Source organism: Papio anubis, chromosome 4 (genome assembly GCF_008728515.1).
Source record: "Papio anubis isolate 15944 chromosome 4, Panubis1.0, whole genome shotgun sequence".
NCBI lineage: Eukaryota > Metazoa > Chordata > Mammalia > Primates > Cercopithecidae > Papio > Papio anubis.
Genome location: NC_044979.1, coordinates 159,759,908 through 159,775,399, shown reverse-complemented (window position 1 = coordinate 159,775,399; position 15,492 = coordinate 159,759,908). Strand labels below are relative to the sequence as shown.

Below are 15,492 nucleotides of genomic sequence, written 5' to 3'. Positions count from 1 at the left end.
CCGCCTCCCCGGTTCCCGCCATTCTCCCGCCTCAGCCTCCCGAGTAGCTGGAACTACAGGAGCCGCCACCACGCCCGGCTAGTTTTTTGTATTTTTAGTAGAGACGGGGTTTCACCGTGTTAGCCAGGATGGTCTCGATCTCCTGACCTCGTGATCCGCCTGTCTCGGCCTCCCAAAGTGCTGGGATTACAGGCTTGAGCCACCGCGCCCGGCAGTCTTCTTCTTCTCTAGAGAGCATGATACATAACCAGTTTCTACCCTAGCTCCTATTTGTGTCTTTGAACTCTGTCTCCATTCCCATCTTTTCTAAAGCCTCTACCTAATTATACTAGATTGTTGCTTTCTTGGCCAGCTTCCTCCACTAACACACGCTCCATCTTCTTTCTAAAATGCCCAACCCGTTGATGATTCTCTTGACCATCCTGTTCAGGAACTGAAGGTGCCCATCGTTGTTCAATAGAAGTAGTGATGATTCATTGTACATTGAAATCTCATTTTCATTCTTATTTACCAATGAAACTTCTTAATTGTTGGCTATCTTAGTAAGTCATTCACACTTGACCACAAAAAGGGATATGCTTTTCTAACTTTCCATTACCAGCGTGGTCAAAAATCAAAGGGCAGAAAAAACTATTTTTTTCACTCTTCATAGAGAAACAGTTTGACATCACAGAATAGGGCTTAATGAACAGAAATAATTAAATTCGTCTTTAAAATTAATTTAAGTGAGTACTATATCTATTTCAGCTAGTGATTGCAACAAATTTGTTTATTACAGGACTATCAAATTCTCTGTTCATCTACTTTCACTCAAAAAATCAGGTATTAAAACATCTATAGCAATACTATTGAATAGAGAATGAGGATTTAGCTCCCTTTGTCATGCTGAGTGTCGGTATTTCTTTAAAAAAACATGAAAATTATAAAATGTCCACATTTATTCTTTTAACAGAGAATATTCAAATATTACAAAATTAGAGAAAAAGTTAATAGAGTTATGACATTCTGGAATACATTTTAGGTCGCCATCTACATGGAGACAATCTCATAAACTTGTACCCACAGTGTACCACACAGTGACAGGTTTATTGTTCTGGCCTTGTTGCTAAACTATAGATACAGACTTGTCAAGAAAAACAGTATTCATAGAGGTGAATAATAGCTATAATAAAATGGTAATAAATTACTTCAGGTGGAATCTGCAGAGAATATCAGAGTTATTACTTAAAACAATCATTAGATATCTTCAAGACAAGGGTTTCCATATGTATAGATATATTCTTCAAACTGCAATCTGTGTTCAAATGCATTTAAGAATTATCATGAAATTAAACAAACACACATACAAAAACGTTTGAGAAAATAAAATCAAATTCAGCATTCTTGAAGTCTTTATAAAATGAGAAAGGTAATCTTCTTTGTTTACCATCATCTCTGCATTTATTTTTTCTATGCACTCTGATTTTGCTTTGTAAAAAAACTGTGATTCCCTGAAATTTTACTTTGTTCAAAAGAGGGCAGTATGGCTTCACTAATATAGATCCACATACGTTTTTAAATTTCAATCTTTGAGATATATTGAGTATAAATTAATTTGAATAGAATGAATACGATAAGAACATGCTTAAGTACCTTTTAAAGGTAGACATTATTTTTCCTAAAATTATTTTAACATCATGTTAACTTCAGTACTTAAAGTTTAAGACAGATGTTTGTCTTTGGAAAATGGTTAAAAATTAAATACTGATCTAGTCAACAGAATGCTTAGTGATTTTTCTAGCCAAATATGAAAAAATACCATTAAGATATTTTAAGATTTTGTTGCATTTTAGTAAAGACATTTACTTAATTTTAAAATAGTATTGTGGGCAATTTACATATTCTTTGGCCTTATTTTCACTCCCCTTGATCCTATCATACCAGAATTTAAATTAAAATTATTGTTTCTAAAAACAGTATTCACAACTTCTGAAAAATTTACCCTAATGAGATTTTCTAAAATGGTGATTATAAGGATATACACAATGTTCACTAATTTGGAGCTGGAATGAGTTGGTTCAACTCCTAGGGTTGGGCTGAAAACGTCAGGTTCTGCATAATAGATAAGAGCAGGTATTTAGCTATATTGAAGGATGGATGATCTAAAAAGGTTTTCTCTTTGAATGAAATATTGTGATGAGCAAGAGAAGAATGATTGGAATTATATTATCATTTATAGGCAATACAATTCGGATGAAGAAAGCCCGGAACTGGACATTGAGTAACCTTAAACTTATTTTTGTCTCCTAGTTTAATGAAAAATTGTATTACTGAATATATTATCCATACAAATGTACAGATAACTTCTATATCCAGTTTAAAACAATGAAATACATACTAGCATATTCACCATCCAATTTAAGAAGCAGAATGTTACCATGTTTCTAAAATCTCCTGTCTTGATTCCTGATTGTATCATCACATCTCTTTTCCTCTCTGCCCCCCAGGTAAGCCAATATTCCGACTTCGTGCTAATCACATTATTTTATTTCATTAGAGCTCACTTTGTGTTCCTAAATCACATTTTGTTTAATTATCCATATAGAATTTATATTTTCTGTCCTCTGATATTACTACAACAATACAAAATTATCATAGAAGAATATTGAATAGGTGACAGCGTGCATTTTATTTTCTATCTGATCATAACAGAAATGTTCTTAATATTTCAGCAGTATGACATTTACTGTTGGTTTTACAGACACCTTTCAGAAGATTCAGACTGTTATCTTTTATTACTAAATTGAAAAATATTTATTTTATATTTTAAAAATTTTGATAGATATTGGATTTTATAGAACTATATGATATTTATTAAGATAACCATATGGCTCTTTATATATTCTGTTTATCAGATTAATTTACTAATTTTTAAAAAGTGCATTAATATTTTATTTCTATAAAATATTCCAACCTAATTATAACCTAGTCTTATTTTTATCTGAGATGGAATTTTTGCATATATGGTCTTAAATGATAATGATCTGTAACTTTATTAAGTCATAGTGTTCTTGGCTTATTTTGATAACAATGTTGGACTAGTTTTACAAAATTAGTTGAGGCTTCCCCTTCTTGTTTTATTCTCTACTGCATTTTACAGAACTTAAAATTTTCTAGACCTTTTCATGGCTGAGTAGTATTCCATCCTCTATATGTGTGTGTGCGTGTGTGTGTGTGTGTGTATATATATACACACCACAATTTTGTTATTCACTAATTGATTTGTTGATTAATAGGCATTTGGATTGGTTCCATGTTTTTACAATTGTGAATTGTGCTGCTATAAACATGCATGTGCAATTATCTTTTTTGTATAATAACTGGTTTTCCTCAGGGGACAGGTTGGGAGGGGTGAGGGATAAAAGACTACAAATTGGGTTGATATGGTTTGGCTGAGTCCCCACCCAAATCTAAACTTAAATGGTATCTCCAGAATTGCCACATGTTGTGAGAGGGACCCAGCGGGAGGTAATTGAATCATGGGGGCCTGTCTTTCCTGTGCTATTCTCATGATGGTAAATAAGTCTTGAGATCTGATAGGTTTATCAGGGGTTTCTGTTGTTGCTTCCTCCTCATTTTTCTCTTGCCACTGACATGTAAGAAATGCTTTCACCTCCCCCCATAATTCTGAGGCCTCCCCAGACATGTGGAACTCTTAAGTCCAATTAAACCTCTTTTTCTACCCAGTTTTGGGTATGACTTTATCAGCAGCATGAAAACAGACTAATACACGCATTCAGTGTACACTGCTTGGGTGATGTGTGCACCAATATCTCACAAATCACCACTAAAGAGCTTACTCATGTAACGAAATACCATGTGTTCCCCAAAAATCTGTGGAAACAAAAATTTTTTAAACAACTTTTAGACCTTAAGTATTGGCTAAAATTCATTTAGAAAACCATCTGTGCATTATCTTTTTTTTTTTTTTTTTGGTGGGAAGCTTTTTAATGATTTCAAAATTTTGTCAGCTAAAAGATTATCCAGATTTTCTACTTCTTCATGGACATATTTTAATAGTATGTATGTTTTATGTTCATATATGTATTTATTTCTGAAGTGATTTGTTCTTCTTCTTTTGTTACTGCAAAAATACAGACTCATTGGAGTAGAATATTGAACCCTTAGCAAGAGATTTTTTCATGTTTTAGTGTTTCCAAATATTTTATGTTTTGGGTCCATTTCTTTTCAATTAATTTCTACACTTATATCTTTCTTCCTACAGTCTTTAGATTATTTTATTTTAATTTTGATCACTCCTTGAGTTATATTCTTAGCATATCAATTTTAGGTTTCTCAATTTTTTCTAAAATGAATATTTACGGTTATTCATTTTTTTCTAAGATCTGTGAGCAATCCACTATATGACCAAAAATTTATGTGTGCGTGTTTTGTTTTGTTTTAAGCCCTGACCAAAGGCAATTACAAAGGCTCTTCCTGGCAATCCTCATGAGGGAGGCACTGTCCCCACACTTGACTTGATGTACAGCCAGGACAGTGTAGTCTTGGAAAAGATTTGCAGTCAAGGACAAAAAACAGCCAGCCATGCTCAAACACACACGCATGCGCATGCACACACACACACACACACACACACACATATATATCTCTCTCTGCATTTATAGCCCAGGCTCTAATTTATTTGTATTCTGTTTTTCCATTTGCTTTATGCTTAAATTTATTTTCTTTCTCTATTTTTCCTAGACAGAAGCTTAGACTGTTTATTTGATTTTCTTCTTTTTTGATACAGCCATTTAATGCTTTAACTTTACCTCAAAGCACTGATTTTGCTGCATTCCACAAATCTAAGTTGTAGTTTATCTTAACTTAGTTCAGAATATTTTAAAATTTATCTTGAGACCTTTTCCTTGATCCATGTATTATTTAGAAGTGTTTAACTGTTTAACTTCCAATGCCTGGGGAATTTTCAGCTATCTTTCATTATAGATTTCTAGTTAAATTGCATTAAGATTTGAGAAAATACTTTGTGTGGCTTCTATTTTTATAAAAAATTGTTAAAGTGTGCATTATGGCCAGGAAACTAGTCTGTCTTAACTAATGTTCCAGGTGAACTTCAGAAGAATGTGCATTCTGCTTTTGCTGTGGTGGAATGTTCTAAATGTATCAATTAAATTAAGTTGATAATAGTGCTTTTCAGGTTAACTGTATCCCCATTTTATGCTTGCTTGTCTATCAATTACTACTAAAGGACTGTTGAAGTCTCCAATTACAATACGGGTTTTATCTACTTCTCCATTTTTTATTTAGCTTTTGCATCATAATTATTGATGCTTTGTTCAAGTGCAATCACATTATGAATTTTTTTTAAGAATTAATCATTTTGTCATATAATGTCTCTCTTCATCCCTCATAATTTTTCCTTTTCTGAAGTTGTTTTCTCCGAAATTAATACAGGTTCTCCAGTTTTCTTGAAGTTAATGTAAGGATGTACATTTTTCTCTATTGCTTCATTTTTGCCTGTCTGAATCTTTATATTTAAAGTGAGCTTCTTGTAGACAATAAATAGTTGGGCATCTTTCTCTCATTTAAAAAAAATCTATTCTGACATAAAATCTATTTTCCAATATCTATTACCAAAAAATCTATTTTCTGTCATATTTCTGTCTTCAACTCTCTTCCAGCATTTGTTTTATTTTCTTTAGGATTTCATTTCATATCCACTAATGCCTTATTAGAGATATCTCTTTATATAACATTTTAGTGGTTTGTCTACAGATTGCAGCTTCATCTTCAACATATTATCATCTACTTTCAAATAATATTATACAACTTAATGGATACAAACATCCCTTTCATCCTTTTTGACGTTTTTATTATATATTTAATTTCTAAATTTGTTTAAAATCCTGTAATACATTTGTTTCTGTCTAAAGAAACAAAATTGTGAAAAAAAATTTATATTTGGTTACCTATTTACTATTGACTTTGTGTTTCCCTTCTGCATAGATTGCCTTATATTATTTTCTTCGTCTGAAGAACTTACTCTTCTTGATGTGAAAGTTTTCTAGTGTCCAGTTTTAGGAGTGTTTCCATATTATTAAAAGTCTTGTTGTCTCTTTCCTTTTTGAAATATATTGTAATTGCAATGCAATCTCCATGAATCAGTCTTTCTCTTCGGTTCTTTTAAATGCTGTTTCATTGTCTTCTGTTTTAACATGTTGCAACAATGTTGCTGATCTGACTTGTATTTATTTTTCACAGAATATATGTGTTTTCCTCCTAGCCATGATCATAAAATTTTCTCACTGATGCTGGTATTCAGCAATTTGATTTTGATGTGTCTTGATTTGATTTTTTAATACATTTCTAGTATTTCCTTATTTCTTAAGCTTCATAGATTTAACAGTTTTCATGGTTTTATAATTCTCATCAAATTTGAAATGTTTTGCCATTGTTCATTCAAATATTTTCTGACATCCATCTCTTTCCCAGTTTCTGTTTACACTCAGTGTTATAATATTCCTTTACATACCATCAGGCTCTTTCATTTGTAAAAAAATATTTTTTTCTCTGTGATTTCTATTGTTATGTCTCTAACTTTACTAACATTTTATTCTCCTTTGTACATCTGCTTATAAATTAATCTGACGATTTATTTTCTTATCTGCAAACTTCCATTTAAAAATAATTTAAATTTAAAATAATTTAAATTTATTTCTTATCATGTGCAGTGTTTCTTTAAAAGCTTTGCGTTAAAAAGTTTTTAATGAGTTTGTGTGTTAATTCCTTCATCTCTGACATTTCTGTGTCAATTTCTATTGACAGATTTTTCTCCCAATTATGGATAACACTGTTGCTTCTTCACATGTCAACTAATCTTTATTCCATGCCAGACATTATGAGTGTTACTTTGTTGAGTTTTTAGATTTAACTGTCTTCCTTTAAGAAGTGTTCATGTTTATCTTGTCAGTCAATTAAATTTCTTGCAGATTAGTTTGTGTTTTAGTTTGGGCTACAGTAACAGAATACCATAGACTGGATGGCCTAAACCACAGAAATTTATTTCTCACAGTTCTGGATATTTGAATGCCAAGATCAAGGCACTCAGTAACTGATGAGGACCCCATTCCTCATTTGCACATAGCCATCTTCTTGTATTTCGACATGGCAGGGAGTAGAGAGAGAGCGATCATTTCTGTTTTGTCTTATCATATAATGTCACTAGTCTATTTATTAAGGCTTCACCTTCATGACATAATTATCTTCCAAAGGCTGCACTTCCAAATACCATTGCATTGGGGATTTAAGCACCAGTGTGCACAATTTGGAGGAACACAAACATTCAGTTCATAGCAATTTGATTTTTACTTAGAACTATAAAGTGATTTTAATTCTAGCAATTGTTTAGCTTTATTATTAAGACTAGATCCCTTTAGCCTCCTTATTGACTGTCCCATTTATTCTAATCTCTTCTTTTTCTTTTTATTTTGAGACAGGGTCTTGCTATGTCATCTAGGCTGGAGTACAATGGTGTGATCATGGCTCATTGCAGCCTCAACATCCCAGACTCAAGTGATCCTCTCGCTTCAGCCTCCCAAGTAGCTGGGATCACAGGCAAATGATGCCACATGTAGCTGATGTTTGTATTTTTGGTAGAGAAGGGATTTCAGCATGTTGCCCAGGTTGGTCTCAAAACTTTTGGACTCAAGCAATCCACCAGCTTTGACCTCTCAAGGTGCTAGGATCACAGGCATAAGCTACTGGGCCCAGCCTGTTCCATTTATTCTAAATATTCTCTCTTCTCTGCCTGGGAGAAGTCAAGTATCTACCAATGTGTGAATGCTGAGAATTTCCAGTTTATAGTAGTTCTGTATTTCCTTCATTGCCACATAGTTCTATTCTATGCATATACAGATTAATATTGAGCCAAAGATCCACATGGATTCTGTCTATGAAAAATCCTGGAGCTCCTGATGTCATATTCTAAGGTAATAAACCCATAGATGTCTTCCCAATCTCCTTTGGAGACATTTGTTTATATTATGAGATTAATTAAACCCAGGGATTATCTCTTTCCCTCACAGAGATTATTTTTTCAAAGGTCTTTGTCCTTCTTTCTTTAGATGTGAGGACAGGCCGATGTGCCTGTCCTAGATTCCCTAGATAAACTCCAGGCCTCATAATATCAAATTTTCTCCCCGTAGTGCAAACCCCACAACATACACAGGAGAATATCTTCATTTTTTTTCATCTAATGAGAAACTTGAGTGTAAAGAACCAATGCAATGCAAGATACTACTCTAGCTACTTATGTTGCTGGGAGTAATAAAACATCTGTTTTCTGATCCAGATAACTCATGTGTCCTGTCAGAATATGAATATAAATGTAAACTTCATCCTGGGTAAGATGGTTACATAACAGTTTTCTTCTTCTCTGTGCCAGGAGCACAAATGATTCCCAATATTACTTATATTTAGTATTCCATAGTTTCCAGTGTGTTTTGTTTGTTTCTCATTTTTATTGCATGGCTCACCCCAAAGCCTGAACATATGATAGGCATTTAATACATAGTTTGCTGATGAGCAAGTATGTAATTAATCGAATAAATTTACACCAATAATGTGATAATAAATCATCTTGCATATTTTTTCTCCCCCCCAAATTTTTATTAGTGATGACAGATTCAAATCAAATTCTTTTCTTTGACTTTCATAGCTATGAAAACACTATCTTTCCAGTCTTATTTTCTGTGTATGGTTCCATTGATAATTCTAGTGATCAATGAAAAATACCTTATGTTTTATATATTCCTATTATAATGCCTATTCTGGAGTAGATTTTGAACAATAGTATTGAGTTAAGAAAGCAGGCTCAGCTGTTTATCTGAGTTTACATCCTAGCTTTGTGACTCCATGTCTTTGTCCCTTTGTGTAGGGCATTTTAAAGGCATAGAAGTAAACTGTATACGATAATGTCTGACAAATTATAAGCACATGTGTTTACCATACACTCAATTTGTAATGTATTGTGAAATACATGACCTTACCCAACTTGTTTGGAAGCTTCACAAATTTGAGGATAGATTATGTGTCCTACATATGTTCAGTCTCTCAAAATGTGTAGTATACTGTCTTTAAAAGAGATGCTATAAAGCAAAGCAAATTTCCTAAATAGTGTATGCATGAAATAACTTTATCTGAGTTTTGCTTTAAAAATAATTCAAATTTCATGTGAAAGAAAATATGCAGATATCATATTATAAACATTTATAAATAAATGTCCTTTAATTTACTAATCAGACTCTAGGCCTTGAAGATATTCTAATGGAATTTGTCCTGAAACATGTGGCAACCTTTATATCTCTTTTCCCTTCTAACTCACTTTCCTCTCCCCTATCCCTATTGTGTGTCTTTTAATATTTTTTGTTTTGTTTTGTTTTGTTTTGTTTGAGACAGAGTTTCACTCTTGTTGCCCAGGCTGGATGCAATGGCGTTATCTAGGATCACTGCAACCTCTGATTCCTGGGTTCAAGCAGTTCTCCTGCTTCAGCCTGCCGAGTAGCTGGGATTACAGGTGCCCACCACCACGCCCAGCTAGTTTTTTTGTATTTTTAGTAGAGACAGTGCTTCACTATGTTGGTCAGGCTGATCTTGATCTCCTGACCTCAGGTGATCCACCCGCCTCAGCCTCCCAAAGGGCTGGGATTACACCACACCTGGCGCTTTGAGATTTATTACATCAGCTAGCAAGAGATACAAATGGTGACACCTGTATCTACGTCTATTGTCAACTGTTATAATGATAACTTTAATGACTTTTAATATATATCCAAATGTATGAGGTAGGCAAGGTAATTAATAAATTGTTTTTGAGTGATTGATGATGTATCCCATTGCAAAGTCAGTTAATTACTGATAGAGAATTTTCCCAATTATAGTTCAGAGAAATATAAAAATAGATAACAGATAATTTATTTAAATAAATCCTAACCTGCTCAGTTAAAGATAATGGGTTATAGAATTACATGCTTTAGTGCTTTACTGCTTTACTTTTATCTCCCTGTGAATCATAAATTTCAATACTTCAAGTATACCATTCTGCTTTGTTACCTGTAATTTTAAAATTTTGTGTTATAGTAGGAAAGAAAATTAGTTACTGAATAAAAATGTCGATCTTTTTTCATTCTAAAACATTGCTATCATTTTCGAACAGACATTGCCATATTTATGAAGTGCATCAATGTTTGTTTAAAATCAAAGAACCCATTTGTCTATGCGAAACTTTGCTTTAACAACAATGTTGCCGTTCTTGACCACTTGACTATCACCTAGTCAGAGTTAAAATCGTTTTCCTTGTAGACCTAAAGAAAGAAACTGAGACAAGGTTTATAGAGAGAGTTTCTTTGATTCAAGGTTGAGCACAGCTGCTGGGGACACAATTCCAAGTTGCTTTGGGGAGTGTTCTATTCAGCAGTTGTTGCAAGCAGGTTTTTAAAGGTAAAGAGGAACAATGAGTGGGCTGACACACAATTGTTTGGGAAGAATTCTCACTGGTGTACAGACATAACATTTATTAGTGGTTGACTAGACATTGTTGAACTATTATTAGTTATGGTGTCTAATATGTGGCATTTTATGACTACTTGGTGTTATTTAGTCCAAAGCCCAATAACAAGTGGCTTCACAAGGTAATTATTTAGCTCAAGGTCTCAGAGAGACTCCACTGCTGTTACACACTATCATATTTCAAGTCCATTCTAGGCCTGATAATTAAAGGGCGCCCACATTCCTCAGACAGAAAGTTTCTTTTCTTTCTCAGTCCATTTTTCCTGTAGAGTGAGAAGATACAATTTTTGTTTGTTTGTTTGTTTGTTTGTTTGTTTTTTGAGAGGGAGTCTCGCTCTGTCACTCAGGCTGGAGTGCAGTGGCGCCATCTCAGCTCACTGCAAGCTCCGCCTCCCGGGTTCCCGCCATTCTCCCGCCTCAGCCTCCCGAGTAGCTGCGACCACAGGCGCTGTCACCACGCCCGGCTAAATTTCTTGTGTTTTTACTAGAGATGGGATTTCACCGTGTTAACCAGGATGGTCTCCATCTCCTGACCTCGTGATCCTCCACCTTGGCCTCCCAAAGTGCTGGGATTACAGGCGTGAGCCACCGCGCCAGGCCGGAAGATACCATGTTTATCTGGAGAGGATATCCCAGCAGGTAGGTACTTTGTTATTTGGTACAAGCCCACGAAATACGGTACTGTACAACTGGGAACATCAAAATGTAATTTGCCTCATGTGTTTCTTATTTGAAGTGTCCAAGAATCACAATGCATCAAGGGCTACTATAATGGAAAGCAGATAAATTGGTAACTAAATACTTACAACATACCTTAGTTATGTTTGAGTGATGTATCTTTATACTCAATTGTAAATGCAGATAGATTAGGACATTTAAATGTCTTCAATAATAAATTAAGTAAAAAAGAATAGATTAATAAATAATAGTAAGTAATAAAAATAAGACTACTAGTAGAATAAGTACATACTATACTGTATATAACTTTTTAACAGAAAATAATCAGTTGATTTACATGTGTCACTGAATTATTTCTTAAAATATAGCACATATTTTAAGTGTTTGGATTTTTTCCAATAAAATGTTTATTGCAGTAGCTTTCACACAATGCTGCATTTGAAAATAGTTAAATAAAACACAAGAATTGATCGATTTGTAAAATGTGCAGATGTATCTCTTTGTCAGTTACAGTTTTAGCAATGTCTCCAACCCTTAAAAAGACACAGAAAATAATTGCAACACTGATTTCTGTAAATTGTTTTCCTGAGGCACTAATCATCAGAAAACACAGACAAGACACCAAGGACCATCATGCAAAACTAGAATCAATGTTGATTGCTTTTATTGTTGTGTGCATCTGTTGGTCTCATTATTTGTTCGTTTCCCTTAATTTGTTTCTAAATGTTTATCAGATTTTACAGAAGCACTCATAAAATTATTAATGAAACATCTATTTGTTTGTTTTGACTTTACTGGAAAGTCTGTGGAAAGAAGTAGAGTAAAAGAAAAAGTGATCACATTTTATATTCAATTTGGTGCCTTTCTTACCGACTGTAGCAGGGAAAGGCAAGCACTTCTACTGGTATTTTGAAGAGCACATATAATACAATATATTTGCCAAAGAAAACAGAAATGACTTGATTTTTTTTTCATAATTTCTTTAAATAGGCTGATAATGTGTTTCAAAGTATTTTCAAGGCCCCTGGTGGTAGATGATGTTTAATTTTTCATTCATATTTTCAATTTCCTACAGTAGCATTGATGTATCAGAGGTAAGTTTCCTCAAAAAGTAAAAATATAAAATAAGGTTTTGGTCATACATGTCAAACTATGGTTAATGTATTAAGGGCCTGACGTAAAACAAGAAGAAAAGGTTAAAGTAATAGTTTCAACTCAGATCATTTGGTAGTTTTTTCTGCTGCTGAAACAGCCAAATTCCCTGGTTATGAATTCCTCTGTAGATGGTGTATTGCAGGGCATGGAAAAGTGCATTGCTCTTCAACTCTTTAATGCTTTTCCCAATGTTGATCAAACAGAATATTTCCCTGACCCCTTCGCAGGCAGGAACTGAAATGCACGGGCACCCACAGGGGTGAACTCCACTCACTCGCTGCTCCATCCCTCGCGGGAGTGGGGAGTGCAGGTGAGCAGGTGCAGGAGCCAAACCAAGCACTTTTGGGCACTGGCAAAAGTGAACTCCATCGTGGCCCCATGGCAGTGTCTGGGGGAGAGTGTCCACCAACCCTGACGCCCCAGAGGAAGTGTTACATTGCCCCTTTAGCTTTGGTGTCCACAGATGGCTTCAGTGTTAACAGCTCAGTGGAGAGAGTCAGTGTGACAGCCATTAGCACCCACACTTGTGGCCCCTGAGTTCTTGCCCAGTGTCCAGGAGGAATGAGGTCACATGAACAAACTGAAGATGGTAATTGCAGGGTATTTTATTGCCAGTGAAACTGGCCCTCAGCAGGAAGGGGAGCTGAAAAGAGGATGGAACCGGAAGGTAATCTTCCCCTGGCGTCCTGCCCTCACCAGTCCGGCTCCTCTTCGAAGCTACACTGTGAAGCTGTCCCTCTGAAGTCAAGATGCTTCTCTCTGACATCCGACTGTAGTTTCTGATGTCCAGTTGCTTCCCCTCTCCATGTTGGCCGAGCTCGGGGATTTTATAGGCACAGAATGGGGGCAAGGCAGGGCCATGGGTGGTTTTGGAAAATACAAGATTAAAGGATAAAAGCAGGGCTGTAAGTTCTCACTTTGGGCCATGGTTCCAGGCTTTTCAGCTTGAGGGTGGGGCCCTTGCTGGGGACCTGCCCTCTTCTGCCCAGAATTTCTCTGCCTTCTCTCCCTATTATGTTGGATTGAATTATGTTGCCTAGAGTTCATATATTAAATGCTTATCCCACTGAGATTGCATTTACACATGGAATCTTTAAGGAGATAAGATTAAAGGAGGTTGTAATACTGGGCCCTGATCCAATAGGACTGGTGTTCTAATCAGAAGAAAGGACACCAGAGATCTCCCTCTCTCTCTCCATGTGCGACTACACAAAGGAAAGTCCAACTGAGGACATAGCAAGAAGTCTGCAAACTAAAGAGAGAGGCCTCAGGAGAAACCCTGCTGGCACCTTGAACTCGGAACTTCTAGCCTCCAGAACTGCAAGAAAATACATTCCTGCTTTTGTAAGCCACCAAATCTATGGTATCTTGTGGCAGCCCAAGCAGATTAACATACTTAATGTAACTTCCACAATAAGAGGATATTTTTAATCTTTGTCTTTGAAGACTGAGATTTCTAGGAAAAGCCAAGATCATCTGAACCAGACCTCTGTCCCTATTTTATAAACTGCTCAACAGTCCAACCCGGACACCAGATCTTGATTCTAATACCTTTTCAGTCAAAGAAACAAGGATGCTTATGAGAAGTAGTCAAATCTATAGTTAGGGAAGACAACATACAGAATGAACATGTCATATCCTGTAATGGCAGAAGGGAAGGCAGTAATCAAGAGACAGAAGGATGAGAGTATGTCAAACGGGCACCAGAGTCAACCTGAAAAGCTCCCAATGCCAAAAGAGTGAGAAATTTGAACAACAAAATAAATAAAGAAGTATAAGATTATAACCCAGTATAAAAAAATTAAGATCTATAAGTCTATAGTGTTATAAATATATGATTGACTAAGGAATAAATGAAGATAAAGGATACATGATCCTTACAGAAAATTCCAAATAACATGTGTAGATTCTTTCTCCTCCAGGGGGTTGACTATAATCCCTCCCACTCTGGAGTATAGGCTGGACTTGCTTATTTGCTTCTGTAGAGTAATGGGATAAAATAGGTTGCTTTATGTTGGAAAAAACCTGACGAACACTGCCTTAACCAAGTGACTGAGAGGAACATAATCTGTGTTAAATCATTTTGATATAATGTGTACCTGATAAGATGGGATAAAATTGGCACTTTCTTCCTGTGATATTTGTCACAAAATTCCATAAATGTAGTCTGACTATGAAAAAAAATTTCTCAAACTCAAATTTAGAAGACTTCTTCAAAATACCTGACCAGTGATTCTGAAAATTGTCAAGGCCTTTGAAAACAAGTAAGGACTGAGGACATGTCAAAGGTACAGTAAATTATGGAGACAAGATGTGGTATCCTGGACTGGATACTGGAATAGAAAAACATAATCATTGAAAAACTGGTGAAGCTCTAATAAAGTCTGAACTTTTGTTAATAGCAATTTTCCAATATTTATTTCTTGGTCGTGATAAATTTCTCATAGTAACATAAAATGTTAATATTAAGGGAGATGGGGAGAAGTATTTGGGAATTCTATGGATTATCTTTGCAACTTTTCTGAAAACTAAAATTATGACAGAATATAAAGTTTTTTTAAATAATAATATACAGTTAGGGTTGTGGGAAGAAATGTTCCATGACCAAGTTTTGTTACTATTACAGTGCAAAAAAAGTAGAATTTATCAGTTATCAAAAGATTAATACAATGTACAAAATACAATAAGCAGAATACAAATAAAGATTGCCAGAACTAAGATATTAAGAGAAACCCTTACAGAAAAAGACTTTGCTTACACACACACACAATTTGAAAATTGATAAGACGGTCTTGGAGATGAAGGCTTTAGAGTGCAATCTCTCTTGCAAAACTGACTGTAGAAACTGGGGTGAATTGTGCTAGCGGAAGTGGCTTCCTACATTTGTTTTGGTTCAAGAAGCAGGAAGATGGAGCCACTCAATCAATCTCACAGGCCAAGTTTATTGAAAGCAATCTCTGTGCAACCGAGAACAAAGGAGTGTTTAGGTTGTGAAGATTGGAAGGTTAACATGACCCTTGCTCATACTCCAGGAGTCTTCTGCATTTTGCTAGTCTGACAAATTGAATCTTGGTCACTAATGAGCAATATGAA

The 15,492-nt window shown here is 35.0% G+C and overlaps 1 long non-coding RNA gene across 6 annotated transcripts in view; it reads left to right on the top strand.

Moving 5' to 3' along the window:
- LOC103882673 overlaps positions 1-14,800 on the top strand; it is a 176,374-nt gene extending 161,574 nt beyond the window's left edge. For 4 of the 6 annotated variants that reach the window (XR_004183349.1, XR_004183348.1, XR_004183350.1 and 1 more), the window contains 2 exons: positions 2,290-2,486; positions 11,055-14,800. This is a non-coding gene — a long non-coding RNA (uncharacterized LOC103882673). Of the gene's footprint in view, positions 1-2,289; positions 2,487-7,496; positions 7,530-11,054 lie in introns of those variants that run through there. The other 2 variants (XR_004183351.1, XR_004183352.1) reach the window with 2 other exon arrangements.
- Positions 14,801-15,492: the final 692 nt, after the last annotated feature.